The sequence below is a fragment of the Ptychodera flava genome, chromosome 5, assembly GCF_041260155.1.
Source record: "Ptychodera flava strain L36383 chromosome 5, AS_Pfla_20210202, whole genome shotgun sequence".
In the NCBI taxonomy this organism is placed as follows: domain Eukaryota; kingdom Metazoa; phylum Hemichordata; class Enteropneusta; family Ptychoderidae; genus Ptychodera; species Ptychodera flava.
In genome coordinates, this window is record NC_091932.1 from 8656692 (window position 1) to 8669106 (window position 12415).

Sequence of the window (12415 nt, forward strand, 5' to 3'; positions counted from 1 at the left end):
TGAATGGACCGAACGCAGGTGATTTCACGTAACAGGCTCCGATTTGTTCCACATCGATATGGAAATAAGAAAATGAAATGACTGCTTCGAACGCGAGCGAGTTTACATCTCAACCTTTGACCCTGATGGCATTGACCTGATCAGCGCGGTTGGACAGTGAGGGCGCAAGAAAGTTGAGTTTTCGTAAAGGCTGGACATTAAAGCGCCGTTATCGTCGTCTGCGCATGTGCAGATTTCGTGTTTACAAACATTCACGTTCAATCCCACAAATCATTGCAATCCACGATGGCGAGCGAGGATCCCATGAGCGCTAGCTTTGATATGAGCGGAGTGGACGCTGCTCTTGCCGATGTTTTGGAAAATAACTCACAAGAACCAAAATCATGTAATTGTAGAGGAATGTGCTCAAGGAAACGTGGCCGTGGTGCATGCCCGTGCAAGGCCATAGACGAGTATTGCAATAATGGATGCACCTGTGGCAGACGACGTCCTTGTGTGAATATAGAACCGGTAAGTACTGTAACGCTACCATACTACAGCTTGGTCGATCATTATTATTTATCGGTATTTATGGCCCGAAATATTTGCATCTAATACTAGCATGTGGACAGTCCTGTCCTTTGAGTACTACTATCTAAGCCTAGTATGTGCGTTCATTTTTCCAATACATGACTGCATTCAAAAAGTTCGGACGAACGAAGCATGGCCTCGCCACAGCTTATGCCGTTATGTGCACACCCTATTTACAGTATTATAACCATTGTAGAAATGCTGTTTGTCCCAGTTGGGATAACAATTTCCAAGCGTACTTTTTCCACGGAATCGGCCATGTGTAAACCAAAATGCTATATGATCGACCATCCGGCTTTCCGGGCACTCTTTTTCGTAGATAGACCCTGAGCTCAAATATCGTTTGATACTTATTTTACTTGAAGTTCCGGATTTCAATCTCTAGACTAGTCTATGAATTCCTTTTGATACGCTTCATAATGGGCGAGAGCACTTGTAATGAACTTCTGTGACTTCGTCGGTCGCTGATTTGGAAAAAGGTTGCCGTATAGGTTTGGAACCAACATTGAATCGTATTCATTGCATAGTTGCTGCTATGATTGTAATTCATAGACGATGATTTCAGTGAAAAGTCGACTTGAATTATTAAATCTGACAAAGTGAGATACTATCTCAGTATCCCCATACTTCATACTGGTACACAAGTTGCAAAAGGAGCAGCAACTAACATGTAATCCGAGAAAAACATTTCACACAACTATGAACTTCAGCCTACTACTGAAAAAGTGGCTTGTCAGAAAACCCAAGTGGCCGGTAGATTTGGCTAACTTCTGGCTCTTGTCCTCAGCATCATTGCATCATAAATTGTGATGTGTTTTCTCTACAGATGAGTGAAATTTTCAGGGTGTACATCCTGGTGGAGGCAGTAAGCAGTAATTATTTGTCAACAACTGCCATACAATTTCTTATATCATGTCACTAAAAAGTATGTTGTTGTGTAGCTATAGTGTTACCTTGCCAGCATTACCATTATTAGTTATTGCTTTTCCAATATCTTTATTTATATTTTTGAAATCTTAATCATGTGTACCTTTTCTGGTGATTTATTTATTTATTTGTTGGGTGTTTTTTTTTTTTTTTTTTTTTTGGGGGGGGGGGGCTGTGTTTTGTAGGAGTCGTCATCTGAGGAAGATGAGAATACTGTACAACCTGAACAGTCAAACATTAGGAAAAGACGACGTGTTGCTTACCAGTCTGAACAGCTATCACAGGTGCTAGATTGCATGGATGAACAGGACAGGCACAGTGCTCATGAAAGAAATGTACAGGTTTGTAGAAAACTACCTTTGATGTCAGTTATACACATTTGTTTTTTATTTCATTTGATTGACATGTGAACAACAGAAGTGTTAAAGTCAAGTATAAAAATTTGAACAGGCAGTGCTAAGACTGTATGGGTAAAATAATATTCAAAATGATGTTAGACATTTGCTATGATTTTTCAAAATCAAATAAGTAGGATTTTAAGCCTGTTAATCTTTGTTTTCTTTCATTGCTTTCAGCAATATATACAGAATTTAACAAGAGAAAGACTGGAAGAGGTGACCATGGAATTGATCAGAAGGCAACCGGATGCATGGGCAGACTTTGTCTTGGATGGAACCGATCAAGGCTTCAATCAGTTTCATCAGCAGCCATCCCCTGATCCAAAACCTGATGACATAGTATCTCCTCCATGGTGTAGGTGTGGAGAATGTCGACCAATGCCTTCACAGGTTGAAAACAAATGTTGTGCAAAAAGGACTGGCCAAGAATGCATAGCAAGGACATGGTTATTTCAACAACTTGTTATGGACCCTAATGTTTTAGAAATTGCCATGAGAACAGTTGCAGACACTTATGCACAAGATCAACCAAGGAACAATGCATGCTATAGACACTTTGCATATCGCCAGTTTATATATTGGCAACATGGTCGGTTGGGCAGAGGAAACCGTCGTGTTATTCCATCATGTTGTGTTCTAGTTATTAGAAGACGCTATCCAAGTCCTAATAACGTGTATGTTGGCTACATAGAAGGAGAAATTCAGGACTAGCTGGTGAACTGTGAACTGTTTTATTTATCCTAGATGCCGTCAAAGTAGATATTGACAACATAAACCACAATATTTCTGTTCAAACAAATTTTTATTAACATTTGAATATGCATGTGATGTGTCTGGTTCACTTTCTTCAGGTATGTATCAGTCATTGCAAACTGGTAATATACAATAAAATGAACAACACCTTGAGCTGTCCTATAGCATGGTCATTCTTACAAAACTGTATGCATGGACATTCATGATGTCTGTTTTTTCTGGGGTATGTACCACTCCTGAAAAGTCAACTTTTATGAAATTTCAATAATTCACATAAACCCCTTCAAAGCCCAGGAAAAATAAATTTACACTTCCGGATGATTAACTTCAAAAACAAATGTTAACGTTTGCATGAAATTCATAGGGATCCAAGCCAGCTAAAAACTGCAAAATAATTCATTGAAAATGGCAGTTTTACCACACAATCTCGTTTGGAAAACTAAAGCAGTGAATCAGAGAACTAATTTTTCAGTTCTTCTTGGCTTTATGCCACATGTGTATTTATGAAATACTGAAATGTTAGGTGTTGAGTAGATAATTATCTTTTACTACTATTCAGGCCATCAACTATCCTCTCTACAGTGCAAGGTTGGCTGAATACTGAGGCCAGTGTGTGTCACTGATTTTGAAGCTAAAAATTCAATGATGTCATTTGACCTACATGTAGCTTGGGTATGATATCTCTGCTCCAACATAGTGACAGACTCAAGTACACAAAAAGTTTTTATCAATAAAACAATGACCAAACAGTTTATATAAATTGGTTCATGAACCTCTCAAAATATTAATCTGAGTTCAGTAATTTTAGAACAGCAGTTTTCTGTTACTGGATATGACAGATACACGTATCAATAATGCAATATTTATGTCAATGATAAAATCAATGGAGGCAATAGAAGATCACACTTTGACTACTTTCAAAGTTTCTAATGTTCTATTTTCCTTGCTGGATAAAGTTTACTGTGCATTCATTGATTAGAACTACCAGTAAGTTCATGAGACTGTGATGTGGCAAATCTACTCTGATACTGTGCTGTAACTTGACTTAAACTAGGCCTTGTCACCAAATGTCTAGTGCTATGGATTCGCCTGGGATCATTCTCATCCAAGGACACATGCCAGGACATATGGCCATAGTCATTTTGCCGAGACTGGAAGATCTGCCTTTGCAGCTCACCAATGTATTCATACTTCTTGGGCTCTAGTTTGGCAGTAGGATAAAACCTCTTGGACTGCTTAGAGTATTTGACTTCAAACCTGAAAAACAATCATGCAGATAGTTTTAAAGCAACTCTCAAGCAGTATAGATTATCATAAACATGACTGTGTGATTCTAATGTATCCTGATATGTCAAACATAACAAGATTGTGATTATGCAGCCTATTGTAACAAGTCTAGACGGTACAATCTGAAGTTCAAATCCATAACCAGCATCAGGATAGTTTTGTAGGCTATTCACACTTTCAACAATATCATTTACCAATGTGTGTGGAGGCAATGTGTCAGTACTAAAGGGTCTACAATAGTAACATTAGGGTATTTCTTGATTTTCATTGTGAATATAAAATGAAGTTTCTTGTTCTGCCTACAGCAATCCTACAAAGCCGAGTATGTACTGGTAGGAATAATGAATATTTCATCATACTTGCAGTATAACACACCTTGGTTTCCCTTCTTTGTCCAGTGCTTGCTTCCGATTAGTATGTTTATTAAAATCTATGGCAGCCACTGAATTCTTGCTTTATAGGCAACATATCTGAAGTTAAGAAGGTATGAAATGGTCATGTTTTAAATTTGGATTTTCCTCATCCCTAAAGAGTCTACGATGAAAATATGGATAAAACTGTACATGCACATCGTTTACATTATACAGCATGACTTCAATAATTTGCAGACGTAATACTGCCCCCAAATTTTACTTTCCCAAGACATAAACAATCAGTCTAACAGTAATTTCTACGTACAATCAGTACACTGTAAAATTTGTCTATTAAAATGGGACATTGAAGGCAAGGAGAATATTTTTTTGGGTTTGCAGAGGTGTTCGGAGTCTGGTTTATTGAAGTTCTTTGAACACAGTGTTGTATGTAGAAGATGTACTGAGTGCAACCAGATTTGATTTAGACAAGCTGTACGGTGCAACATATGATACTAAAGAACACACAAATATACTTACGTGTACGCATGTCTCTTTGGGGCATACATCAAAAGGTGACTGTGGAAAGACTCCACAAAGCCACTGTGTCTGGGGAAAAATGAAACAAATAGCATCAAATGACACTCTGCTTCCAGCTGGATCATTATAAACACATACTCATGTCACAAATATTATCTCTCTGTATTAAAGCAAGACCTGGGTCTGTCAGGCAGCCTAAACAGAAAAATTCACACAGACCTGTACAGAAACCTGTACAGTTTCCATTACATGTAATGGTACAGACATGAGCACACAGCTGTACCAGCTCTGAAAATCTCCTGGGACTGTACCAGCTATGAGAAATACTTGTCTGATATAGCATTGTCATAGGTCAGCAAAATGGTGTTACCACTAACAGTTGCATTTCATATCCATGAACCATAGATGTGCACACCCTTGTTTCAAGGCCGGTAAAAATAGAGCTTGTAGATGCTGTGCTAGAATGCTGACATAAGTATGCACATCTTAGTACTGTGATGGTAAAGATTTCCTGTGTAGCATACATGTATTTGTTCATTAACATTAACCACTGATAGTTTTCTCATAATGAACATATCTGAACACCCATCGAAACCTAAACCCAAAAATTTCTAAAGATTTGAACAAGGCATTGCAAAAGTTGCAGATTTCAGTGGATTCTGTTATTGTACTTGAACTTTCTGTGTCAAGGATTGTTCCAAATGAGTGTACAGACATGGCTATGGTAGCAAATAACAACATACCTGAAATTTACATAGTAGCTGAATGTTCTCAGAAATCTTTTATCTTCAACAACATCAAACACAGCTTCCTCAATGGACACATGTGGATTGCCTCTGAAATGGGATGGAAAGTCCATTGAACATTGTAGTAAAACATTTTAATTTGTTGAGTAAACATTCATGTAGCAGCACAACCTAACAGGAACATCAAAAACTGAATACTGCTCACCTTCCTGCACTGCAGTTTAACTCGGAGTGAACATCACTTTCTCCATCGCTGGAGTCACTTTCAATAGCTGACAGAGTGTCTTCACTATCTCTTTCTTCACTATCTCAAAAAAGCAAAAAAATAATCATTCGATATTTTTCAAAAGTCCAAAACAAGAAAAATCACTACATTTTGTATTTCAAAAAAGGAGAACAGTAAACATACATGGTCTACTAGTACCAGTATGTCTGTCAGACAAGTATGATCACAAAATTGTAATAATTGAATGTGCATATCAACAACAAGGATAGTGTGTAACTGTACATATGGGTTCGAGTCCCGGTTGAAACCATCGTATTATTAAACTGAATTTCCAGTTATGATTACAGATAATGGAGCATCTGAACACTGATTAAGGATGGAAACTTTTAGTCTGACATCTATACATTATAGATGTGATGTTGTCTTTTAATTCTACACGGGATACAAGTGGTAAGGGAAAACGAAAAATCTGCAAAGTATATTTTTACGTGAATAACATGAAATCTTAAAAAAACACTCGCCCATAAAAATGGCAGGAATACTACCATTCAGTCTGATTTTCTTCTCTATACCTCACAAAATTCAGTATCATTAGAAGTACATACCAAAGAGGTTGTTTACAAATGCCTGGTTTCCTTGGAGTTGATGTTGCAATGGGGCCTTGGCATACATCTGCAAATATAACATACAAGTGAAAATATAAAATGGGTTCAAGAAGTACTAGAAAGCATTCACAAACACCTCTGGAGGAAGGGGGTATGGTAGGGGCAAGAAAATCAGGACAGTTTTGAAGTACATCTAACAAACTCAGAACTTCTCAAGTTTCCTCCTTTCAATTGGCGATACAACAAAACAGGTAAGAAAGTTTAATATTGGTATGGCCAGATTTCAGATTTCTTAAGTTTATGGACGTTTAACAACACTTTCTGTACACAGCAAATACCAGTCACATTATCTTGTTGAAAAGCAAAACTGTGATCCCATATCAAGCCCCCAGGTGTTTGTAAATGGTGCCTTAAATTTTAGGAAAAGTGCCAACAACAAAATACATGCATTTGTCAGCATCTGATTTTTCAAAATTGGAATGGACATGCAGGCATAATCAAAGTTACAACATTTTCATCTACAGTAAGTTTCTCTACATTTTAATTACTCTATTTTGAAATTGATAGAAAAACAGAAAGTGGAACAATTACATAAACACTACTATTTTGACTAAAAAGATTATAGTTAGTGGAAATTCCCATAGAGAATACTACACATGCATTTCTAAAACTAGCAGAAAAAACTTGCTGAATCATCGAAACAATCAGTCAAACAAATAATGAAGTGTGTAGTTAGGGTCGAAATAGTGGTGGTACATGCCCTTTGGGGTAGTCATCATTATGTAATAAAAATGAATATATAAAACATGTTTTAATAAAAAATTTATATAAAAACATGAAACGACCAACAAATAATAAGGTATTATCAAATGTTATGTACATGTACCAACATGATTTTGTGGGGGCTAGAAGACTAGTGAATGTTACAAGGTAATTACCATATCATGCATATAATTTTACTTCATCTTGTCATAGACTTAATCAAAGCAAGTGTCCATTCAACACTTAGGACATTTGTCAGTTTCTCTACATTTCAAATATATGTACAAAAATAAATGCAAAAAGTAAAGATTTCAACATCTTATGTAAAATACTAAAATTTGTAGAAAAGCATTCCGAAAATCATTAAATAGTCAAACCGGATAGTCTATAGTTACCTTTGAGAGTACCTTCAATGGGAGAGATGCTAAGAAAAATATCTTGAGCTGTTATAAATATCATTAATGGCATGACCATGCACTCTTTACAAGAGACCCTTTCCATGCTTCTCCAGTGTCTAAATTCTTTGCAGAACAAATTACAGTATCTGCTCTACTAATGTGAAACTGTTTCACTTCTACTTGTTATGTTATACTTGCATGGAGAGTGCCCTATAGCTGGCTACATGTAATTATCATAAAGACACTACAGTGTATATATGCCTTTGCTGCAACCGTGCGTGGGTAGGCCTATACACTAATCATGGAGACTAACAATATTACGAGGTTGACAGTGTAAAATGAAGATTTTTTACGCAGGAGAGATTTCAGCCTGCGTTTCAGCACTAAAACTTGGAAACTTGAGACAATTTGGCCTTAGATTCAGAAACCAGAGACATTTCGGTACGTTTTTTTCTAGCTTTTCTAGCTCCATGTTTCTCGCTTCATGTTTGATCGCTGTCTGGGCATGGCCATGGAGGTAGAAGGAGAGATCTCTTCTTCTACCTCCATGGTCTGGGTAAGTTTGTACATGCACTTGCACTTGCAGGCTTTGTAGCTGTGGGTCCATAGCTGTGGTGTTTTCGGACGGGGTTTCTGACTTTTACATGCTGGTTTTGACTTTTACGTCAAAACCAGCACGTAAAAGTCGGAAATCCCGTCCAAAAACAGCACACTATGGACCCACAGCTATTACCAGACACCATCCTCCGTATTCGGTGTGCACATGCTGCGTTCCCGAAAATTGCCGGACAGGCTTTACAACTAACATGTAAACTGATACAATGTACAAGCTCACAAGAACGATCCACTCACCTTTTGGATTGGATAGTAGCAGCTGTAAGTTCTCCACTTGTGTTTCCACGTCTTTGACTGTCTCCGTCGGAGTCGCGATTTATACCACACCCACGAACAGAGGGAAAACATTCGTGACAGTTTTCCCGGTGGGAAGCAAGGACATGTTCGGCAAATTTTGCATTTGATGCAGTCATGTAGCGGACTGCCTTCGCCTCCTTCCATGTCTCGTGTGCACTGTACAAATAAATTTTAGTTTTGTCCCTTCTTTTTACCCAATTCGGAGCCTTTTCACTACCTCCAGCACAGACTATGGTCGCCGCCATCTTGCTTGTGAGCCTTGGTAATACACTGCCTTATGGGATACACTGTACATTTATCCTCGTAACCAGAGACTCGGTCTGGCACCTGCGCAGACGACGATAACGGCGCTTTAAGGTAGCTTCCGCCTTTGTTTTGGTATTTTGAGATAAAAACACGATTTTTCTTTTATCCCTGAAAAGTATTCCTATAATATTGATCTTCCTTGTGTGTAGAATATCTTGGTCGTGAAGTTCCTGTTTTTGGGTGAAATTCTGGAATAAAAATGTATGAGAGGCACAGGTTTACATTTTGGCATTTGAGACTACCGTTAAGTCTTGATTGACAAGGGATTACGCTAAGCAAGCAGCGTCACAGTATTCGCATGCACTTAGACAACATCCACTGTGAAAATCCCATTAGCACCTACTGTTCACTGCGTGGGTCAAGACCATAGAGTGTACCTGGCGAAAGGTGGGTCTTACCGTTTTTCTCATAGGGGTGGCCGCTCCCAAAAGATCATAATTTATCGACACAATCGGACAAGGTCAGACTTATGACATTGTTGACGGTACAATTTCAGAGTACAAAAATGGCCCACAAACTAAATGTTTTATCTGGGACATTTTTGTGCTTTGGTAAAGCACCAGGAGTGGTGGATAAGTTTCGTAATGTTAAACATCTTTGAAGAGGCTGTCCCGTATACATAAATGGTACGTTCCACTGGCGGCCTCAGTGACAGCGGGAACACTTGAATACCGCAACAGACACCCTTCACATCTTCAACATTCAAGCAACATTCGGCCTCTTTCGGCCGAAGTTTCGGCTTCTTTTGGCCCCAAGACATTTCGACACCCCCGTTACGATTTATTTTTTTCCCTTCAAACTTATAAGTAACTGACAGACCAGTCATATTCATAAGCGTGACCTTTGCGTTCTGACCAGTATGACTTTTACAGTGCCGTTTAGGCGCCGCTTTTCAAACTTTGACAGTGTCGGCGGCTATTGCTATTGAAAATGATATGAAACTCTTTTCTCACGGTTTTTCACCATGTTCTCACAAACTTTAAAGCATGTGAATGCTGACACTATACTTCTCAGTGTTTTGATTTGTAACATTTGGCACGAGTTCCCCCAACCAGGTAGTGCCGAAACGTCTTTGGTCGCGTTGCCTAAACGTCTTGGCGTCGGAAATTGTGCGGCCGAAACGACTTGCGCCAAAAGGTCTAGAAACCCGACATTGTCCGTTCGATGAGAATACTGAGTGAGTTGAACAATTTATGAATAAAAATGAACTTGAACTACTTGGGATTAGAAAATACAAGGTGGAAACAAATTGCATGGGCTTCAAGACATCGACAGGAAATTTTCCCAAGGCAAAATACGTAGCGATGCAGAAATCACACGCCACAAAACAATAGCTGCTTTGGTTTGCAGACGTTTTGGCACAATGGCAGTGAACTGATAATGTCGAAGTCGTTTCAATCCCGCGGTCCCGTTTTTCCTTGTCCCATTTCGTTACCGACTTGACAAGGTAAAACATACGTCGACTAACAAATGTTCATCGTACACCGGACGAATGTGAATCAAATGATTTTATGGGAATGGACACGACAACATTGTTATCAGTTATCATGGCAGTAGCCAAATGCTGCAGGACCGAAGACAAATTTCAATATGAATTTGACCGTCACAACGTAATAACGTAATCGCCCTGAGTTTTCATCAACATGTCATCATTGGTCGGTAAACCATTTAATGAGACGCTTACGGGCTAACCACTTGAATACAGTGCAAAACACCATCCTAATCCTGAAATTTACATGTAATGAAGACGGTCTGATATCATATTCGCCTGGAATCGATGGTACTCATGTTGGATACGAACGACAGCAGAGAGTTATCTATCTGTGACGTATGACGCTTGACGAGCGGTCTATCGCATGCAACTTGCGCTTGATGAAATGACGTACTTTTCTCTGTGTTCATGTTTTCTCAACTTCTCTCCTTTGACTTTTATGCCGCCGACAGGCGATTGGCTCATTTTAGCATAATGACTCCAGAAACGGTCTTCACCCACAGAAATGCTGTACAGAGTGAGGACGAACTATTGTCTCAGAAATGCTCGTAGTTTGATTAGTGTTAATCGGTTTTCAAGGCGCGTGAAGATCTAAAAAATGGCTGCTCACTAGAATCCTCGGTTACTCTAACCGTAATGAATCACAGCATGGAGCTGTTCTTTTTATCTCCATGATCACAGACACCGCAAATGTACATCCACATACAAACGCAGATATTTTTGTTGTCAGCCAATACTGTTTTCCCTATATCACTCATCGGGCTCGCTTTCATTCCGCAGCCGTGAGTCGTTTCCGAGGTCGAATCGAATGCTGCCATAAACTTACACTGAAGTGTACGCTTGTCAGTTAGTTCCGACAGTTAGGTCGAACAGTTAATACTCTATTTAAACCTTACAACTAATCAGTCAACAGATTATGCATAATCCCTTCCCTGGCACTCCCCAAGTTTATTTACTCATCAGCTACTGTGTAGATTGCGCTCTAAAAAGAGTACAACGCTCCCAAAATTCACCCTTTTTAGCCTCATTTCGACCGTTGACACTGATTTCAATGAGTGAATATACTGTTGAAGTTGAACACACTTTGATTTCACTATCTGGTTTTAGTGTTTTGTCGGTTGAGTACATTGTTTATTGCCATTCAAAAGGAAAAACCCGAACCGATTTACTAAATCGCCTTTTGCTCAGTTCGGCATTTTGTCACATTGCAGCACGTTCAAAAGAGTTTAACTCGAGAACGCGTGAACGGAAGTTCACCAGATTTTCACAGACGTTTGTCAAGTAGATTGTCTCCAAAACCGTGTCTCAGTTTCTTTATGAAGATTTTTAAAGTCGAGTTATTGCTGCTTAATTAGGCGGCATTGTAAGACTAATCGGTGGATAAACTTTGACTCAACGATGTGAAAAAACTAAGGCCTTTTTCAACAATCTGAGACACGGTTTTGTAGCCAGTACTCTGAAGACCAATTGCCCGTTAACACCTAAACAATAGCCCCTCTCCGCTCAGACTTAAACTTTTTTACGTGAGACCACCCATTTTCTTTACACTTTCACTAAGATCTTCAAAAAAATTCATCGCACACTAATTTTCTCGATAAAACAAAAAAATCATAGAAATAGCTTTCAGGTGATATATAATACTTGGGTAAAAGTAAACATCTAGATGGCAAAATTTACGTTTGAAAATAGGTCGTCGCCAAGGCGGAAAGCTACCTTAAAAGTACTCACTTTAAAATATGTAGTGCTTAAAATATGTAGTGCTTCACGTTTATGGTAGACATATCTACTATCAAAGAAAATTTTTGTGAATAAATTTTATTTTCCTTTTTAAAAAAGCCGGATAACGCATATATAAATGCATTACATACGTTCATTAATCTATTCATCCATGTAGGCATGCATTACCGTGAATGATAGCTGTGGAAACGCAGCTATCTGTTGGCGAGGTAGCATGCGTCGCTATGCGGGTCATCAAAGGTCAACACCACCACGGATAGCTGCAGGCCAACTTAATTGTGTTTTCTAATCCATGAACATCTTCCAAATATTGAGCACCTTTGATCATTTTTTGAAATTTTGCAATTTCTCGGTGTTGTAAATAAATATTGTCACGATTCTGTGCTATTGTTCTGATTTTCCGACA

At 38.6% G+C, this 12415-nt stretch overlaps 2 long non-coding RNA genes across 3 annotated transcripts in view; one reads left to right on the top strand and one right to left on the bottom strand.

Annotated features, from left to right (window-relative positions):
- Positions 1 to 12415, bottom strand: part of LOC139132926 (uncharacterized) — a 138685-nt gene that overhangs the window by 83198 nt on the left and 43072 nt on the right. The gene's annotated exons all lie outside the window — the stretch shown is intronic.
- On the top strand, positions 1113 to 2801 carry LOC139132924 (uncharacterized). Its single transcript, XR_011552486.1, has 2 exons — positions 1113 to 1838; positions 2073 to 2801. It is a non-coding gene; the product is annotated as an uncharacterized lncRNA (long non-coding RNA).